At 42.4% G+C, this 18,620-nt stretch overlaps 1 long non-coding RNA gene across 1 annotated transcript; it reads left to right on the forward strand.

Moving 5' to 3' along the window:
• Positions 1 to 17,002: 17,002 nt before the first annotated feature.
• Positions 17,003 to 17,583, forward strand: LOC139061985 (uncharacterized). Its single transcript, XR_011515596.1, has 2 exons — positions 17,003 to 17,188; positions 17,327 to 17,583. It is a non-coding gene; the product is annotated as an uncharacterized lncRNA (long non-coding RNA).
• The last annotated feature ends 1,037 nt before the right edge of the window (positions 17,584 to 18,620 follow it).

The following is an 18,620-nucleotide window of genomic DNA, read 5'->3' on the forward strand; positions in this document are numbered from 1 at the left end:
ACAGTCAACTCCTTGCTTTACAATAATAATAATAATAATAATAATAATAATAATGATAACTGACTAAGACTTTATTCATGTTTTTCAACATGTCTCTATTTTTTTCAAAATCTCCCATAACTTAAAAGCTTTGACAATCTGTTTAAAATGTCATAGATCTTCATATATCTTGATCCAGATAGCTCAGAACTTCAGTCGTTATGGTGGTCAAAATCAGTTTTAAAGATAAAGTTTGAAAAGTGCATCAGATTGACGCACCGGCATGTCCTCTCCTACATGTGTACGGACACAAGGGTCTTTTTGTTTCATCGTGTTCTGGCAGGACCCACCGTAGACAGCGCTCTTTCTATCCAGTATGCAGGTAGACAGGAATGCCTGCAAGAGCTCAGTAACTGTCTGTTGAAAAAGCACTCGCAACGTCTCATTTCCTTTAATAAGATGGCCTCAAAGGCATCCGGATGAACCCACTAAGTACAGATTAACCCTCGGTATCATCAGCAACTGCTCAATCATCATGACTAACTCACTCATGGATGTGTGGGTGCACAAGAAAACATGAACACCATTTGCACTTTATAGGAACATTCTATTTTTATTAGAGATCTGTAATGTTTCAAAAAGGAAAAAAAATATCTAAAGATTATAAATTGTATTTTTTTTAACAAAGTAAATATGTGAGTCTATTATAGCTCAGAGAATAAAGTTTCTCACTGCCTTCCATTAAAGCTGTTATAATGAATCTGTAAACAAGCTAGGGACTCACAAGATGTCACGCCAGAACAATCTCAGATCAGAGCAGTGGTGGGCAGTCAGGGCCAGCAAAGCCTTCTCTGCTGGCCTAAACGTACTCAAACACGTAAATGTATTTTTTTTCCTTTGGTAAATATTTTTAAATAAAAAAAATGTTCACTGGTCCATTTTCTTTATATCCTATTATACCCACTTGGCTGCACTGCTTCCAGTGTTAAAATACCAAGGCTGGGTGTTATCCAATCAGATTTAAGCTAGCTTGTGTTTTCAGGCAGATTAAGTCTGCTCTAGGCCTTCAGAATCAATCGAGAAGCCCACTGTCCGCTGTAAGTGAACAGAGACGATCCAGTTGCGATAGCCAATCAGCTCACTAGTCAGCTAGCTGGCCTCACGCAAAAGTTGACATGAACGCATCCTGTGATTGGATAAGCAGTAGTTAGAACTTTTCTAGCGGCATCAAGCAAAATATCAAAACTAAACACAGAGATTTTTATCTATAGGCAGCTATCGGTGTATTTTTGAACACATGATGGCTGAAAGAGGAGAAGGGACCGACTTGGTTGCAGATTTACGTGCCACACCATTTTCCAGACGGACCTTTCAAGAAAAAATTGATATTGTGAGAACAGGTCGTCCGACTCCAATGCTAGCTGGCTTGTCCCAGCAGGGGAAAGGATTTGTTCATCATTTTCAGGCAAGCAACTATGAACGGTACCCATGGCTAACAGCTTCAGAGAACCGCTGCTGGTTATTCTGCTGGGAATGCCTGTTGCTCGCATCAGATGGATTTGGTAGCATTAAAGCGCGTTAAAACGTACGCCAGAAACACGACCGGACAGACACGGCTTTCAGCATTAGCCTCCATGTCCATAGAAAAGGATCCACTCATGGACCTGAAGTGCACAGATGAACTGTACAGAGCCATTGAGGTTTTCCTCAGGAAAGAAAGAAGGATGGATTTTATTTTCAAATGAGCAGGAGAGGAGGAGATCCATGCTGGACATTTATGTTGGTGAGTAGAAAGTATTTTTTAATGTTTTGTCATTTCTTTTTGTTGATAATAAATGGTAACGAAATAAAATGTCTGAATGAAATTATTCTGTGTTCTGTTTCTATGCAATTTATATTGTGTATAACGTGGTGTGTGCAGCTGCGCCAACATGTTCAATTGTTTTGCGGTGCAGTTTTCTCCAAGACAAATGCAAATAATGTGTTTGCTTTACTTATTTATTTTATTGTCTCATCTCTTAAACCCGTCTTTCATTTTTGAGATTTGACAGTATCCGTGGTCTTAGTTTCCTACTCTCAATTGGGAATGCGAGTTTGATTTTAAAGGCTCCGGAAATGACGTCTTGCCCAGCCACTGGTGTGTGTGTGTGTGTGTGTGTGTGTGTGTGTGTGTGTGTGTGTGTGTGTGTGTGTGTGTGTGTGTGTGTGTGTGTGTGTGTGTGTGTGTGTGTGTGTGAGAGAGAGAGAGAGAGAGAGAGAGAGAGAGAGAGAGAGAGAGAGAGGTTTCTCCAGCTGTGATGTCCTATTGATGGTATTTTAAGGTGTGTTAATTTAGATTGGACTGATTAGGAAATTACTGAAGGCCCAGGGGTGGAACGCACCGCCCGCCACTGGATCAGAGAGTGCTAAATCAGAAATATGGACACTCTGGACACTGGCTTTATACCACTGTTAATGTAAATGCACCAAAGAACTTCATTCATTCAGTGGAAAAAAAGTGATGCTACTTTAATCACGAGGAATTATCTGCACATGTGTGACCTGACCTGCTACAACAAAAACAAAATTAAAACAAAAGAGCATTTTTTGAAACATTTTAGTCGATTGGTTGACCCATCTGGTGAATAAATAGGGTGCTCCAGTCCTCGAGGGCTACCATCCTGCTAGTTTTCTGTTTCCTGCTCTACCACACCTGAATGGAGTTATTAAATCCTCTCTTTAACACGTTTAACTCTGCACAGGTCTGTTAAGAACACATTTATTTCAATCAGATGTGTAGGAGCAACGAAACAGCTAACATGTGCAGGATGGTGGCCCTCGAGGACTGGAGTTGGTGACGTCTTCCTTATAGGGAGCCTAAGTCATGCCCACCTACTTCCGGACCATGGGTCCCTGGAAGAAAGAAAAATTATTGCAAGTCAACGGGGCTAAAAACGCCATTTTCTAATTCCGCTTGTTTTGTGCCATAGATTTCACATATGATGTCCGTGAATTTTAAAGATATGTAATGGTGTGAAAATTACTTTAAGATTAATAGCAAAGGTTTATTTATTAAACAGAAGATTCAGTAAGATTCTTTTCATTCGATAAACTGGAAATGCAACCATTTTCTGTGTTTCGTTTCAATAATGAGGCGAGTTTAAAAATGAAGAAATTTATTTACTAACAATTTTAAACTGAAAGATTTGAAACAGCAATCATAAAATGACAATTCATAAATGGCAATTTTGATGACAATCCTTAACAGCTTTGATATTACTTGTTTAAAAGCAAACCTGTGTTGGGTGGAGCTAAAATTGAGAATGATGAGTTTTGAATGCGTGAATGCAGTTCTCAGAAGGTTTATTTCAGAGTGAATGGAAGGTGTTCTGGATGAAATGATGTTTTGCGTATAACTGAGTTAATTTTAGAGAAAACAGCATCAAACGCCTTCTATCGAGGTCTACCTCACCCAATCAGAAGGCCCCCGTTTGGATCCGAAGTGTCCAGGTGGAGATGGGTTTCCTCCAGGCATGAGGTTGGTAGAAAAACCTCTAGCACGACCAGATCGGTCCTGAGATGTCTTCTTGGGTCACTCTGTGTATGAAGCGTTTGGCAGATGAACGTTCTCGTATTTAAATTAACTTCAGAAATCAATGACTCTGGGAGAGTCTTGCGTTAACTGGTTTACGGTTCGTTTGTTCTTTAGCCATTCTCGTCGGCGTGACAGAACAGCGTGGCGGAGGTCAGGAGACGGCTGTACTCCTTTCCTCGTGGTGTTGGTTGAAGAACTGGACGTGAAATCTGTGATGGTTAGTTTTTACCAAAAGCTCTCAGAACCCCTCCCTCTCTCTCTTGAAGGAAACTTGGTCATGTGTCAAAAAACATGTGATGCAGTTATTGTTTATCTGAACTCTGTGTTGGCTGAATAAGGGTGAAGGTCTTCTTTGCTGAACACATCTTTAATTATTATAATAATTATCATTATAATACCCCAAAGCATAATAATCCATTTCATGCAATTAAGATACCTTTATAATGAGCAAAGTGATTATGTGGTAATGATTATTTAAACAGTAATAAAATCAATGAAATATTAATTATTATTTAATTATTATCATTGTGGCTTGAAGTGTCCTTCTTCTGGGATGGAACAGCAGATACTGGTGTTATGATCTTGGCAGACATCATGGCTTCTTGGGCTTTAATCTGTGGATTCAAAGTACTTTTTGACCCAGCTTGACCCAGCTGGGCAAATGTGACCTTTGGCACAAATCAGAGAACCTTCATCACGCTACAGACACATTTTGATACCAAGAACGTGCTTATTTTTTAACGGGGGAAACGCTATTTTAGGTTTTGTGTGAAAATAAGTCCAGGACTACAAATGTGCTTCATGAAAGTGATGTCATCGAACCAGACAGGGAGAAAACTGAGGGAAAAGGGCTGTAAGTTCAGCAAACTTCCCACAGGAGGAAAGGACCACCATAAATCTGGTCATTTGGTAAGTAGCAGCTACTTTGGGGAGAGGAGATTATGTGGTGACGTCACATATGCGACATGCCGATTTCTAGTGTGTAGTCATGCTAATTATGAACTTTTACAAGCTGATAAATCTCAAAGTACGTGACTGGCATGGTCCAAACACCTATCCTTACTTTTCATTTAAATTGCAGTACAACATATGTGCAATCGAGGGCGTAAGGCTTAGTCGATTAGAAAATTGCATTTTTAGTCCCGTTGACTTGCAATAATTTTTTCGTTCTTCCGGGGACTCATGATGCGGAAGTAGACTTCCAATAGGAAGTAAAATTCTAAAAACATTTTAAAAGTTTTTATAATGAAAAGTTTACCTGTTATTAGTGGAAGGAAAAATTATTCAGAAACTTGGTATATTTTCAAAATGTTTATTTTTTAAAAAGGGACATAATATGAAGTTTGCTATTTCTATTTTTTAAATTCACCTTTTGCATGTTTTGTCTCCACTGCCTCGATAAACACATCAGATGTAAAAAAAAAAAAGAAGAAGAAAGAAAAAGGAAACAGTCTACTTGTTTTCTATCATTTGGTTTTAAAAATTGCATTGCTAAGACAAGCTGTTTAAAGTTAGTGTGTGTATTTTAGCTGGCAATAGGGGGCAATATGTGTTCAAGTAAGACCTTACAAATGGATGGCCATTAGGGTCAAAATATAAGAGCTCAACCTCCAGCAAAATGACAAACACATCAGACTAAATCAGGTAAATATGTTAAACAACAATGTTTACTAACGGTGAAAGTTTAGTAACAGTTTGATACAAATCATGAAATGCATTTTGTCCTCAACAGCTTCCGTAGAAGGAAACATGGTGTCTAATATGGCGTCGCCCGGAGACTTAGACCCGCTCCCATGTATTTTAGACCAGATTTTTATGGTTATATTTTATGAAACTGCCAATATTTTTCAACAACTGAGACTCATTTAATTCATTTTCAACAACATTTTGATGGATATTTCCAGAGATCATTGGTAAAAACTACACATTGTCACTAAGAAAAAGTCCCTGTTTATGACATCAGAAATGGAGAAAATTGCATAAGACCCCTTCTCACTTCTCCCGGCTGGAGGAGCAGTGACTCTATTCCAAGACCTTCCTGGTTATGGGGGCTTATAGCAAACTCGAGCAAGTGATGAATGGGCGTGGCTAGCTCCAGCTTGTTTTCTTAAAGTGACAAAGCCTTGACATAGCTCATTCTGGAATGTGCTGAAAATGCTAAGAATAAAATAGCTGAAATCATTTTTTGTGAGAGGGATCTTATGCAAAGAACTTCATTTTTTACAGACTATAGAACTATTTTATATTTTTTAAGTCATAATATATTTTCTTTAAGTCAACAGATTGAATCTTGGTTTGTTTGTGAAGCAAGTTAAGTCATGTTCCAATAGCTTCAGGGCATAACGAGCTGAAATGCAGCTTGGCTACAACCTTTAAACCTTTCTGTAGAACGTAGCCAACTGTTCTGGTATGTGAAGCTGTGTGCTTCGTCTAGTTTTACAAAGAGTGGTTTTAAGTGCAACTCAATTCACAGTTTCCTCTCTAAAGTAAGACACACTTTCTGAAATCTACCTCCTCTAATTCCCGTGCAAAAAAAGTTTTAAACCTAAAACTAAGTTAAGTGCAACATACCAAATTTTCAGATCTGTCCATCCGTCTAATCCTCTTTAATTGCACTACATTGGTTTCATTTAATCAGACTGTCTAGATGTATTTATTGGCAGACTAGAGAAGCTTAAAACTTAGAGAAGGTGATAAATCTGAGGTAGAAAGCTGAGAGCAAAAAAGAGCACAAATATGGCTAAACAGGGAAGGAAAAAAAATCCAAGTTTAAGTACCTGAGGTAAAGGTACACCCTTAGAAATACTAGAATAATCCTCTCTGTTTTAATGGTTTTGAAATGATATGAAAGATTAGGTAAACACAGCATTTGATTAATGGGAAAAGAAGTCAATTGACCATGGAGCGTGAAGAAGCACACAGTACCCCTTTCATATCCTGGTGCTGCTGAGATGTCTTGGCACACATGGGATTTTGTGCATTCCTCTTCTGAATAGAGAGCAAACTCACACTTCTGCAGAATGAGGATGAGAAAGTGATGAATGCAACATTCACTCTCAAAGGTTACGGCAGTAATGAGTTACAACATAGAGGTATTGTTCTAAATGCAATGACTGGATTTTATACCAAGCTAGATGCTTTAATTACTCATCCCTGAAAAAATGGTGACGCAGTATTGGAAAAAAAACAATCTCTAAAGGTTCCTTATCCCTCCTCATATCCTCTCTCCAGGTAAAGGTCACTCGGCCCAGGTGCTTGCCCTCCACTTGACTCCTTTCCAGCACACTGTGGCTAAAGTAGATTCTGCAGTGACCCATTTTAACTCCATGTCATCGATGCATGATCAAATACCCCCCCACCCCCCACCACACCACACACACACACAAACAGTTAAGGCCGAGCTAACGCTTCAGGATTTGAGTCATGAGAAATTTACAATTCTGAAGGGAAGAAAAAATTGTTTTCTCTCAGGCGCAAAATCAGAGGAGCATAAAATATAACAGCACTGGCAAGCTTGCTACAAACATAATAACCACCAGCTGTTGTTAAAAGAGACACGTTGTAACTTTGTTTCTTAAGTGATAAAAAGTTCTACTATCTTTATAGAGCATGTTTTTCAAGTTCTTTGCGTAAAATCCCTCTACATTAAGCAATCTCAGCAGTTGACATTTTCAGTGCCTTCCAGAATAAGACGTTTCAGGGCTCTGTCACCTTAGGAAAACAAGATGGAGCTGGCCACGCCCATCCACCTCCCCACTTAGGCTGCTATAAGCTGAGAAACTCCGGCATCCAGAAGGGGCTTGGTGTAGAGCAGCTGCCCCTACAGCAGCAGCTGTTCTTCAAGTGAGAGGTAACTCTATGCTAATTTACTATTTATGACATCACAGACTGGGACTTTTTGAAATGGCTTATTTTAGGCACGACTCCTAAAATCAAACACTTAATCCTTTAAGACCGGCGGGAGCGCCAGCGCTCCCATTTGCATCTCTGTGTTCAAATGCCTGTAAAACTGAAACTATATAAGATAGAACAATTTTTTTGTATATTAAACCAGAGGAGTTACACTTAAATCTCACACACTGAACATGTCCCAAAGTGTTGCGTATTTCCACTAATGAGTTTGCAAAGACAACCAAAATGCATAGATAAGAAAAGCATTTTCATTCAACACAGACGCTCGTGCCGTTCTGATCTGCGGCTCACATGGCTTCACACGCTAGAATAAACGTAGTCACGTTGTCAACGTGAACAGTCACATGATTATCACTTACCCAATCACATGCTTTGACGTCATTTTCCCATGAATTGTAGTTCTTTGTAGTCTCAGTCTTGTGGCTTTTTCTTGTGCTTTTTCGCAATAATACATTTAGACAAACACATCCTAAACACATCACACACCCACTACAAACTCCCGACACACACACACACACACACCACAAGAAACATTTAGATGAATCAAGGACCCGCCAAATGGTACATCCTTTCTCCTCGAAGCGGATGATGCCATTACAGCGGCGGGTGATGTATAAGTTTCACTTTCTGTTTCCTCACGTATTTTTTCATGAAATTATTATTAGTAGTATTGAGAGAAAAGGAAAACTATATACTACTGAAAAATTTGCTGCAAATATTCAACATTATTACGTTAGACTCCTGCAGATTATTATTATTATTTATGTTTTTGCTACAGTTTATATAAATGAGTGTATTACAGAAACTAATTGATGGAGGCACTTCAAATAAATTTGTTGTTGTTTGAAAGGATTGTTTGCAACTTTTTTCATTGACAATTTTGAGAGATAAGTGTGGAATTTCTGTATACTGAAAAGTATGTGTGAAAACAAAAACAAATTTTAATTTTTGTATGGATAATTGCATTTTTTTAGTAAAACATTTAGTTGCTATGAACATTTTACCTTTATAGTATTAAAACTTAGAATGTAAGAGTTGTAATGATGTGTTGCAAGTTGAAATACTCCAAAAATGGCACACAGCACAGCATGTAAAAATGTAAATATAAGTTCTGGCCAACTTGTTCTATGGCAGGTCTTAAAGGGTTAAGGAAATCTAATTTATAGTTTTTTTTTTTCATGTTTGGAGTCTTTATGGACGTACGTGGCAGGACAAAACAATGCAAAAGGTGAGTTATTTGCAATAATTTAGCCCTTTCAGTGCATCCATTGTCAAGACTGGAAGCTATTAGACACCACCAGTTGGCTTTAGATGTGGGGGCTTCAGAAAAAAAAATCTCTTAGGTCATCAGAAAGATCCATTTAGTTTGATGGAAGTAGCCAGACATGTTGTGTGGACAGATTTTGAGCATTAGATCATAAAATGTGATTCTTATTTCACTTTCTTTGACACATGTGCAATGTAAAACATATAAGTATTAATAAACGTTGAGGATTATGAGCACACTGACAGCCAAATGACTCTCATGTCAATCAAAGTAGCAACTTGCCTAAAATTGCTTCACATATTAACAGAAAAAAACAATTAGTCTTTTTTCTTTACCAGTTTTATCATCATTAGGGGGAATCAGCGTGTCCCACTTTAGGTGGAGATGTGAGTGATTATCTGAGAAGTTTTTACATCAGAAACTTCCGCTTTTCACCTCAAAAGTAATATCTTTGTTTACATATGCAACCATTTCCTACAGGTCACCACCAAACACTGCTGTGCCTGTTTAAGAATGCAATTGAGTTGACAGGAGGTTAACTGGTGAACACAGTAAACAAGATAATTTGTTTGGTTTGTTGCACCCTTGACCCCGACCCCCGGCACATTCTTGACTAACTGACACTTTAGGCTCAGAAAGAATCATTAACCACCAGGATTGCATAAACTACTTCCTTGTAGTTGGCACCCTTTGGACATCGCTAACAAAATCTTTCTTACTTGCAGGTTAAATGGTATTTTCGCTCAAAAAGTGTATGTTTCTTGTTGGCAGCAGTTATACAGATATGTCTCAACAGGCAGCAGAGCAGCTGCTAATCCCCCATCTATAGCCAGAGGCTGCATAAGGCAACATAAGCTCTCCTGTCCTCCCTGCTATCACCTGCCTATTTGCAGCCATGCCATCCCCATGGCGCTTTCAGCCACTCTTGCTCCCCATCTCTTTACCCCCTTTTCCATCCACTAATCCTCTTTAAGGACATTACCTGCTAATATATCCAGTCACAAGGTATAAAAGCCCAGCTATCTCTTTACTGCCATCGGCGGTGAGCGAAATAGGCCATTAATGGAGGAAGACAAACGGGAGGATATTGTGGTTTTGACCCCTAATACTATTCAGATCTTGGTCTAACTAAGTGCCTGTGTGGGGTGTAGCATGTGTTGGGTCACAAGAAGCTAAAGGAGGTGATGGGGACTGTGGTGAGAGTCCTACAGCAGACCTTACTGAGACATTTTATCATAAAGACTAAAATCTTACCTTTGTTATTTGAAGACTGTTTGTCAAATAGACACATGATATCAAGTTTCTAATAATAATATTTAAAGTTGTGGAAGTCTGAAAAACACTTTTTTATGATAATTTCTATTTATAATTGTCATTGTGAGTTTTCATGCAGTCTGAACATGTAAATGTTCTCCTACACCTTGCTACTGCGTTAGCTTCAGATAGAAAATAGACGGTGAAACTCTAGGATTTGAAAATCCTGACAAATCTACATCACACTGTCACTTAACATTCGTGGTCTCATCCATCTCGACTCACACCAGGGAAGACTGTTGTTGTTTTAGCATCCAAGAGAGAGCTGAGCGCGTCTCGGCTCATACAAACTGTTAGCATTAGCAACACCATCATACAGAAAACCTCCTTCAGGCTTGTGCTATTTGTGGAGATGAAACATCAACGTTGCAAGTCAGTGGTAGAGTCATGTTGCTGTTTTCCATTCAGAGCCGAGATGTCCAGATATCAGGAAATTAGACTTTAAAACCTGCCACCTGAAGTTCAGCTGCGGCTGACTAGGCCCAATCCCAATACTTGCACTGTGCCCTATGGTCTACTGTGAAGTGCACTTGGAGGAAGTGCACAGTAAGACTTCGAGTGGCTAGTACACAAAAGTGCAGAACTGGGACAGGGAGCATTGCGTCACCAACTACAACGCATGTCGTGATGCTGGTCATCGTTTGTGCTAATTGTTTAAAAATCTTCATTAACAACTTTTAGACAAACAGTTATTTGACTAAATTGTTCATTCATTGCTGTCCACATTAAATCTTAGTCTAAAGCATTCAGAGCGTGAATAAATATCATTCATCAAAAATAAATTCCTTTCATTAGAAAATACATGTTTTCAGAAAAAGAACTTGAGCCATTGCTCCACCTTCTTCTCAAAATCCCCACACAGCAATGGGTTGTGGGTAATACCCTTCGCCGAGGTCCGTATTGATGCAGACTTGGGCAAAGTGCGGATCAAGTCTGCAAAAGGGGCGTGGTCACCTTCCACACATGGGAATCAGGACACCCTACGCACACTCACCCCTGGACGAGTTTGCACAATAAAGAGCGCAAGGGTGGGAGTGCGAGTATTGGGATTGGGCCTTAAAGTTTCTACAAATGGTGCACTAGTGTTTTTTGCCCCTCCCTCTAGAACAACCTACAAGGCATTTGTTTCTGCTAAAGACCAATGCATTGATTAAATGAGTGTTCAACACCTTTAAAGAATACTTTCATAGATTAATTTTAAACATTTTTGATTTCAAATCAACACAAAGGCAACTTTACACATTACTGTCCTTATGTGGAGTAATGGAGTAACTTAAGAAGATTTTTTTCTCAATTTTGGACTAAAACACATTTGCATGGCACACATATTATCTTTTATCTTATTATCAATACAATATTGCTGAGGTCTTCTCATTGTTCAGTTTTTCTTTCAAACTATTTTTTTCTGAAGTTTCAAGATTGAAACATTTAAAACACTATATATATATATATATATATATATATATATATATATATATATATATATATATATATATGTATATATATATATGTGTGTGTGTGTGTGTGTGTGTGTGTGTGTGTGTGTGTGTGTGTGCTTTACAAAGATGTTGATGGATCCAGGACTTGAAAAAGGTTTATGAACATCTGACTTTAACTTTCATGCCATGATCATAGTTAATGACCAAAATGTACTCACAAGTTGAAGAAAATAGAAACAAAAACATGTTTGTTCAGCTTTGCAGGTTGACCCATGGGCTGCTCAAGCTCACAAAGTTTACTTGTTGATTTGGCCTCCGGGCAGGGCAGCTGTTCGTTTTGCCGCTAATGGAGTGTTACTGACATGGCTTTAATGAGACGCTCTAATGAGTGCTGACAGCTCAGATGACTCACCACAGCATCAGATCGCCTCCTCCAGGTTCAGGCAAGGGCAGAGAGTGCTCTCTGCTGGTCAGAACCGAAACACGCAAAAACGCTCCTACCAGAAATAGAGTTGTTGTTTATCTCTTTTCTCTTGATGGATAAAGGTTAGAAAAAGTGGGATAATATCATGACATCATATGGGAATAATTTGACACAAGTATATCCTATTTCTCCTTACAGTAAAATAGTGAAGAAGTTTTAACTGACGAGTTAAACATGCTAAATACTCTAAATAATGCAACAATTGTATTAGGAATTTCAAAGTGAAAATATCAATATTTATTGAAAAAATAATAGTACATTTTATGATATAGTTCATAATCAAAATAAGATTTTATGTCATATATGTATGTTTTCCACTAGAGGGAACCAACGTTTCAGATATGGTCAAGCATTGACTTGATGCTTCATGACACAGACACTTACAAACTATTTAGGCAAGGAAAGACAGCTTTATTTGCATAGCACATTTCAAACACAAACTCAATTCAAAGTGCTTTACAGAAGCAAGAACAGCAAACACAATAAATGAAACCTAGAAATATTCATTTCAGATTCAACAAACAGATAAAAGACATAGTCAAAACGGTGGCAGTTACAGTGCAGAAGGTGCTGCACAAGAAACATTTATTCAAAGGCTGATAAATACATGAAGTTTTCAATTTTGATTTAAAAGTCACTAGAGCTGGGGCACATTTGAAGTCATAGGGATGCTGATTCCATCTGTGTGCAGCATGTGATTAAAAGCAGCTTCACCCTGTTTGGTTCTGACCCGGGGTTCTACCAGCTGGCAGTTTCCCAAGGATCTGAGAGCTCTGCTGGGTGTATATACTGGAAGGAGATCTGACATGTTCTTTGGCCCCATGCCATTGAGAGATTTGTGGACTAGTAGAAGCACTTTGAAGTTGAGTTTACTGGTAACCCTTGTAGGGATTTAAGAACATGGGTGATGTGCTCAGTTCTTTTTTTTTTTTTTTTTTTTTTTTTTAACGTGTCCTGTCTGGCTGTGAAGCAAGCAGAATTGATGTCTGAATGCTGGTGACAAGCCTTACAGATTTATTCTCAGGTGGAGCATCAAAGCGTTTTCTTTTAATGTCACGCCTGATTACTTAAAACTTTATTGTTATTGTTGTTGAATGCTTTGTAATTCCGACCAGACACGGAGACAGAGGTGAAAGAGAAAGGAAAAGAAAAGGTGGGGAGAGAGAGAGGGGGGGGGGGGGGGGGTTCCACAAAAATAAACAAAAATGAACAAGAGTCTGCTTCTAGACCTGCAGAAAAAAAGACAAAAAAAAACAAAGGGACACAAAAAAGGGACACAACAACAATACAACAAGATCTACCTATCACCGCATCAACTTGATGAAAAGAAAAAAATATATATATAATCAATATTGCTTAACTGAAGAATCACGATAATAAATCACAATGCATTAAGTGCCCACCATAGTCTTAAGACCTGTGTTTAACGTGCCCAAGCCCATACTTTTGAGAGCACCATGTGAGCACCTGTGTGTGTACACGCGCTTGTTTATTTAAGGTTTTTCTATAGGAGCGCCCAACAGAGAGTGTGAGGGACCACAGATCCGCCCCCCAAAGATGCGCAGGAGACGGGGGGAGCTCCAAGTCCCAGAGATCCAGGCGCTGCCCCAGAACGCAGGAACCCCAAGGAGACTGCAACCAGGAAGGCCCCCGCCCCCCTCGAGAGGCACAGAGGATCGCCCCGGGGGGCCACAACCAGCAGCCGGCAGAGTCCCTGGAGATATCAGCGGCAAGCCCACAGGCCCGCCCGCAGCCTCCCACCCCCTAGCCGGCCGAGCCCGGGACCCAGCGACCCGGGACCCAGGGGCGACCACCCCCGCCGGGGACCCAGCAGAGCCCAGGGACCCAGACCCCACCAGGCAGCCACCGGGATCTATCAGGCAGATGCCAAAATCTTAAACCCCCAGACCCGGTTGCCACGAACACTCAGGCAGACCAAGGCACAACCCCTCACACCAGGTGTGGCAGGGGGAGGGGGGACAAAGATCTATATCATCAAGAGAAGTTCCAGGAGAGGGGAGGACCCAACGGCCCCACCTGACATATACAGTCATACACAAACACAGTCACACGCTCCCTCCCTCATTCTCACACATGCACATACAACCCAAGACTTACAAAAATGCACGCCGGACACCCACTCATGCTCCCCATACACACCCTATTCACTCTGGTCCCGGTACTGCTGCACATTGGGTACAACCATCACCGGTAACCAGAGTTTGACCCTTTCTGCTGGGGTGCTGATGAGCAGGCTCCCCCGCCCAACGCTGAGCACAGCAACCCACCACCCCAGACCCCAACCAGACGGCCAGATCTCCCTCCTAGCCTCCAGCCCCAGGAAGCCTAGCAACAACAGAGGTGGCTAAGACCCCTAGTCTCCTTCCGGCTGCTCCAATATAGTGTTATGTGATCATGAGGTGTATTCCATGGCTGTGGTGAGTGGGCAGTGCGGGCATCATCCAGCATATGCCACCTGATGCCACTGCACCACCCCACTTACACCCTCAGCCATCAGTGTCTAAGTGCGGTTTAAAATTGGAAGTGGGCACCGGCACTCGGGAGGAGGCTGAAATATCCCCCTGCCAAATGCCGTTGAATGCGCTCACTCCCAAGGCCCTAAGTGTGTGTTTGTGTGGAATGTCGTCGGTGGAAGTGTATAAGGTGCAAATAAAATTGGGGGGCAGGTTTCCACAGGAATGCGGAAATGGGGTCCATACCCGCACTCCCTGACTTGCCTACACCCAAAGGTCCTATGTGTATGTTTGTGTGATGATGTGAGGGAGCAGGAGGAGAGAAATATGCGGGGATGGGGAGGAATGGCTGGTTGGGCTTAGCCCTCCAGGGAGCCAGCTCCCCTACTGGCCCCAATAGGCACCTCTGTTGTCAAACTGCCACCCAGGGCATGGAGACCCCAGCCCATCCTGCCAGGGCCCAAAGCAGCAGCATTACAGAGCCTCACGGAGTCTGAGGGCACCAACCCAGCCCCACCCCAGCAGAATATCTATGCCCACCCCTGCATTTGCACATCTTCCAGAATATATAAGACATGGGACATCCAGGTAAGGTTGGGTCCTCCCCCTCCTGGACCTCCCCCTCCCCTGTGATGGAACGGCAGAGGAGCCAAGGTCTACCTGAGGCCCCCGAACCCGAGCCAGGCACTGCTGGGTGTCCCTGCCTTCTTCCCGGCAGCATACATGTCAGGACCCGACCCCCAAGGCCCCGCCCAGATCCCCACACGGGGCCGGCCACCCCCAAACCCCGAGCCCCCAGGCCCCCACCCAGACCCGCCCAGGGGCATTGCAGCCGCCAGGCAGTGACCCATGGCCGCCGCCAAGATCCCCAAGGGGCCCCACTCACAACCGCCAGCAGTCCACCCCCCGAGGCAACCCAAGCACCTCCAGAGGGGGGCAACGGCCCCCCAGTCCCAGACAGCCCCAGTGAACCCACCTCCAGGGAACATCCGGATACTCCAAACTCAGACCCCCCCCACCCCCCCCACCCCCACCCCACATCATCCCGCAGGACAACATCAGCGGCCCCCCACCCTCGCTATGCACCATTGGGCTGCATGGTGGCGCAGTGGTTAGCACTGTTGCCTCGCAGCACGAAGGTCGCAGGTTCCAAACTCGCCTTTCTGCGTGGAGTTGCGTGTTCTCCCCATGCATGCGTGGGTTTTCTCCGGGTACTCTGGTTTCCCCCACAGATCACAACATGCCCTATAGGTAAAAAAAAAAATTGTAAGTCGCTTTGGGTAAAAGCGTCTGCTAAGCACATAAACAACATAAACAACATAAACAGCTATGTGATGGAACCGATCAAAGGAGCCCAGAGAGATTCATCTGACGTGGAAGCAGAGGCTATATCAAGTGCAATATGATCTAACAAAAGGTTTCTATACTGGTTAATGCAGAGAGTTTCTTTATTTTTCCAATTCAAGAGGATAGTTTTCTTAGCGATGCATATGGCAGTCAGAACCACGTGAACCAAAGATGTTGCAGTCGGGACATCATCCAGGTTTCCCAGTAAACAAAGAGAGGGGGAAGTTGGGATATGACATTTCAGACATTTTGACAGATCCTCACATACTCCACCCCAAAATTCCTGGACAGGTGGGCAGGACCACAGTGCATGAATGTAATTGTCAGGATTGTTGTTTGTGCAGTGTGTACAGGTGTCAGACGACACAAACCCCATCCTGAACATCCGATGACCTGTATAGTGTACTCTGTGTAGAATTTTGTACTGTAGTTCTTTTGGTTTTTGTTAGGACTCTAGCAGCAGCATTCTGAATAAACTGCATGTGTTTTACAGCTGTTTTGGGAAAACCAGTTAAGACCATTGCAATAGTCCAGCCTGCTGTAGATGAACGCATGAATGTGTTTCTCTAGGTCTTGTTTTGACATGAGACCTCTGAGTCTTGCTAATTGATCGAGATGATAAAACGCTGATCTAGTTATGGCTTTAAAGTGAACAGTGAAGCTCAGGTCTGAATCAATGGTAACACCAAGATTTCTAACCTGAGTCGTTGTCTTTATTCCTTTGGAGCTAAGTTGAGAAATAGCTTCTGTCCTGTCCTTATTTCCAAAGACAATACCTTCAGTCTTGTCTTTGTTTAACTGAAGGAAACTTGATTGCATCCAGTCATTAACCTGACAGTGCCTAGAGCAGGTGCATATGGGACCATAGTCTATGGAGCTAGGATTGGGACATTATTCAATGTCACTTGTACCAAGTTTTGTAACTTGGAACATGTTTCATGACATGTAACTTTGGATTCATAACTTGTAACTTTAGTTTTCTAACTTGTAATTCTCTATTTGTACTTGTATTTCTTGTTTTGTAACAGGAACATTTCATTTTGTACATGCATTTTTTATTTTGTAAAATCAAACTATTATTTTGTACATTTACTACTCATTTTGTAACATCAAACATTTATTCAGAAACATGAAACTTTCAGTTTTTACCTAGCAGACTTCCAAATAAAAAAAAATCAATTTACATGTTTGAAATCAAAACTCTCTGTTGTGTGACGGGGTGAGTACTCCCTCTTCTCCACAACATCTTTGTAAGACTGTCATTCCAGGAGAGGGCACTCACCAGCTGTGGGGCATTACCGATCAGCGGCAGCTGCAGATCCTCTAATCAACCGCAGCAGAGCTCTATTTAAGAGGAGAGGGAACCACTTCACATCGCTGGATGATTAACTACTCACGGTAGAATCTTGCCACTCAGTACTAGGTTTTACTTGGTCTCTGCTCAGACATTTGTGCTGTCACAGTTTTTGGATTTATCTGGGGTTTTTTTGTGCTTGGATTTTTTGGTGTTTGGACTCAAGTCTGTTTCATCTTCAGGATACTTGGAATCGCTGAACCACAGATGGATGTACCTACCTGGAAGTCACCATAACCCGCCTGGATTACACACTCAAGGTTCACCTCTCCTCTAGCTTCACTTGCCCTCTGCCGCCATCATATGGCTCCCTCTCCTGGACGTACCCCGTCACACCGTTTGCCCTCCCTGCTGGCTTTGGACTCTTGCCGACTACTTCACACTTGGATATCTCCAGGACACTTTTAGTTAGGGTTAATAAATCATTGTTTGAACTTTCTGCCTTTGTCCTGTGATGGTTCTTCATGTCGTGGGTTAAACACCTTCCCAGGAACATGACAGAATCATCCAGCCAAAACGCTAACCCCACGGAATCATCACTCACCGATTTCAGTTCTAGGTTAACTCAGCAGGAACAGGCCCTGCCGGTCTTATTGGAACACCTCCAGATTGTTAACCAACGATCTCAACAGCTGGAGGCCATGATCCGTCAACTTCAACAGGGCTTGACCCAGCTCCAGGCTCAGGACCCCTCTCAGGAGAGAGCCACCACCTCCCAAGGAAAACTCGCCGTTCCTGAGCTCAATACTGAAGGGGCCGCGGCCGCGGAACCCGCCTATTACCACACCGCCCCTGCGCCTCCTGCTCAGACGTACAGTGGAGAGTTCGAGGAGTGCCACAGTTTTCTCCTCCAGTGTCAGTTGGCGTTTGCACGGTCTCCTGGAGCCTTCCACACTGATGTAAGTCGCATTTCTTATATTGTTGGACTGCTACGAGGAAAAGCATTAAGGTGGGCAGAAGCTAAGAGCCACAACCCTGCCTTTTTGGCAGGCCCCTTGGACGTTTTCCTGGCCGAATTTAAGTTGAATTTTGGCTCTGACATATCCCCTATGGACATAAGCAGGAGGCTGTGGACGCTGTCACAGGGGCAGAGGACGGTGGCAGAGATGACCCTGGATTTTCGTACTCTGGCGGCTCGATCCGCCTGGAACGAGGAGGCCCTCATCGCCGCCTTTACGGAGGCTCTAAACAGCCGCATCAGGAACCAGCTCGCCATGTGCCCGGAACCTCAGTCCCTGGAGGGGCTGATCAAGCTGGCCATCTCCCTCGACAAGAGGCACCGGGAGCTTCACGTGCCCACACCCACACCGGCAACTGGGTCAGTAAGTCATTCCTCGGAGAGTCTTCCCTCGGAGGAACCCATGCAATTAGGAAAGACCAAACTCAGCAAGGAGGAACGTGAACATCGCATGAGGTCAGGTCTTTGCATGTACTGTGGGGGGTCTGGGCATTTTGCCAAAGCCTGCCCGGTTCTGG

Source organism: Nothobranchius furzeri, chromosome 12 (assembly GCF_043380555.1).
Source record: "Nothobranchius furzeri strain GRZ-AD chromosome 12, NfurGRZ-RIMD1, whole genome shotgun sequence".
In the NCBI taxonomy this organism is placed as follows: Eukaryota; Metazoa; Chordata; class Actinopteri; order Cyprinodontiformes; family Nothobranchiidae; genus Nothobranchius; species Nothobranchius furzeri.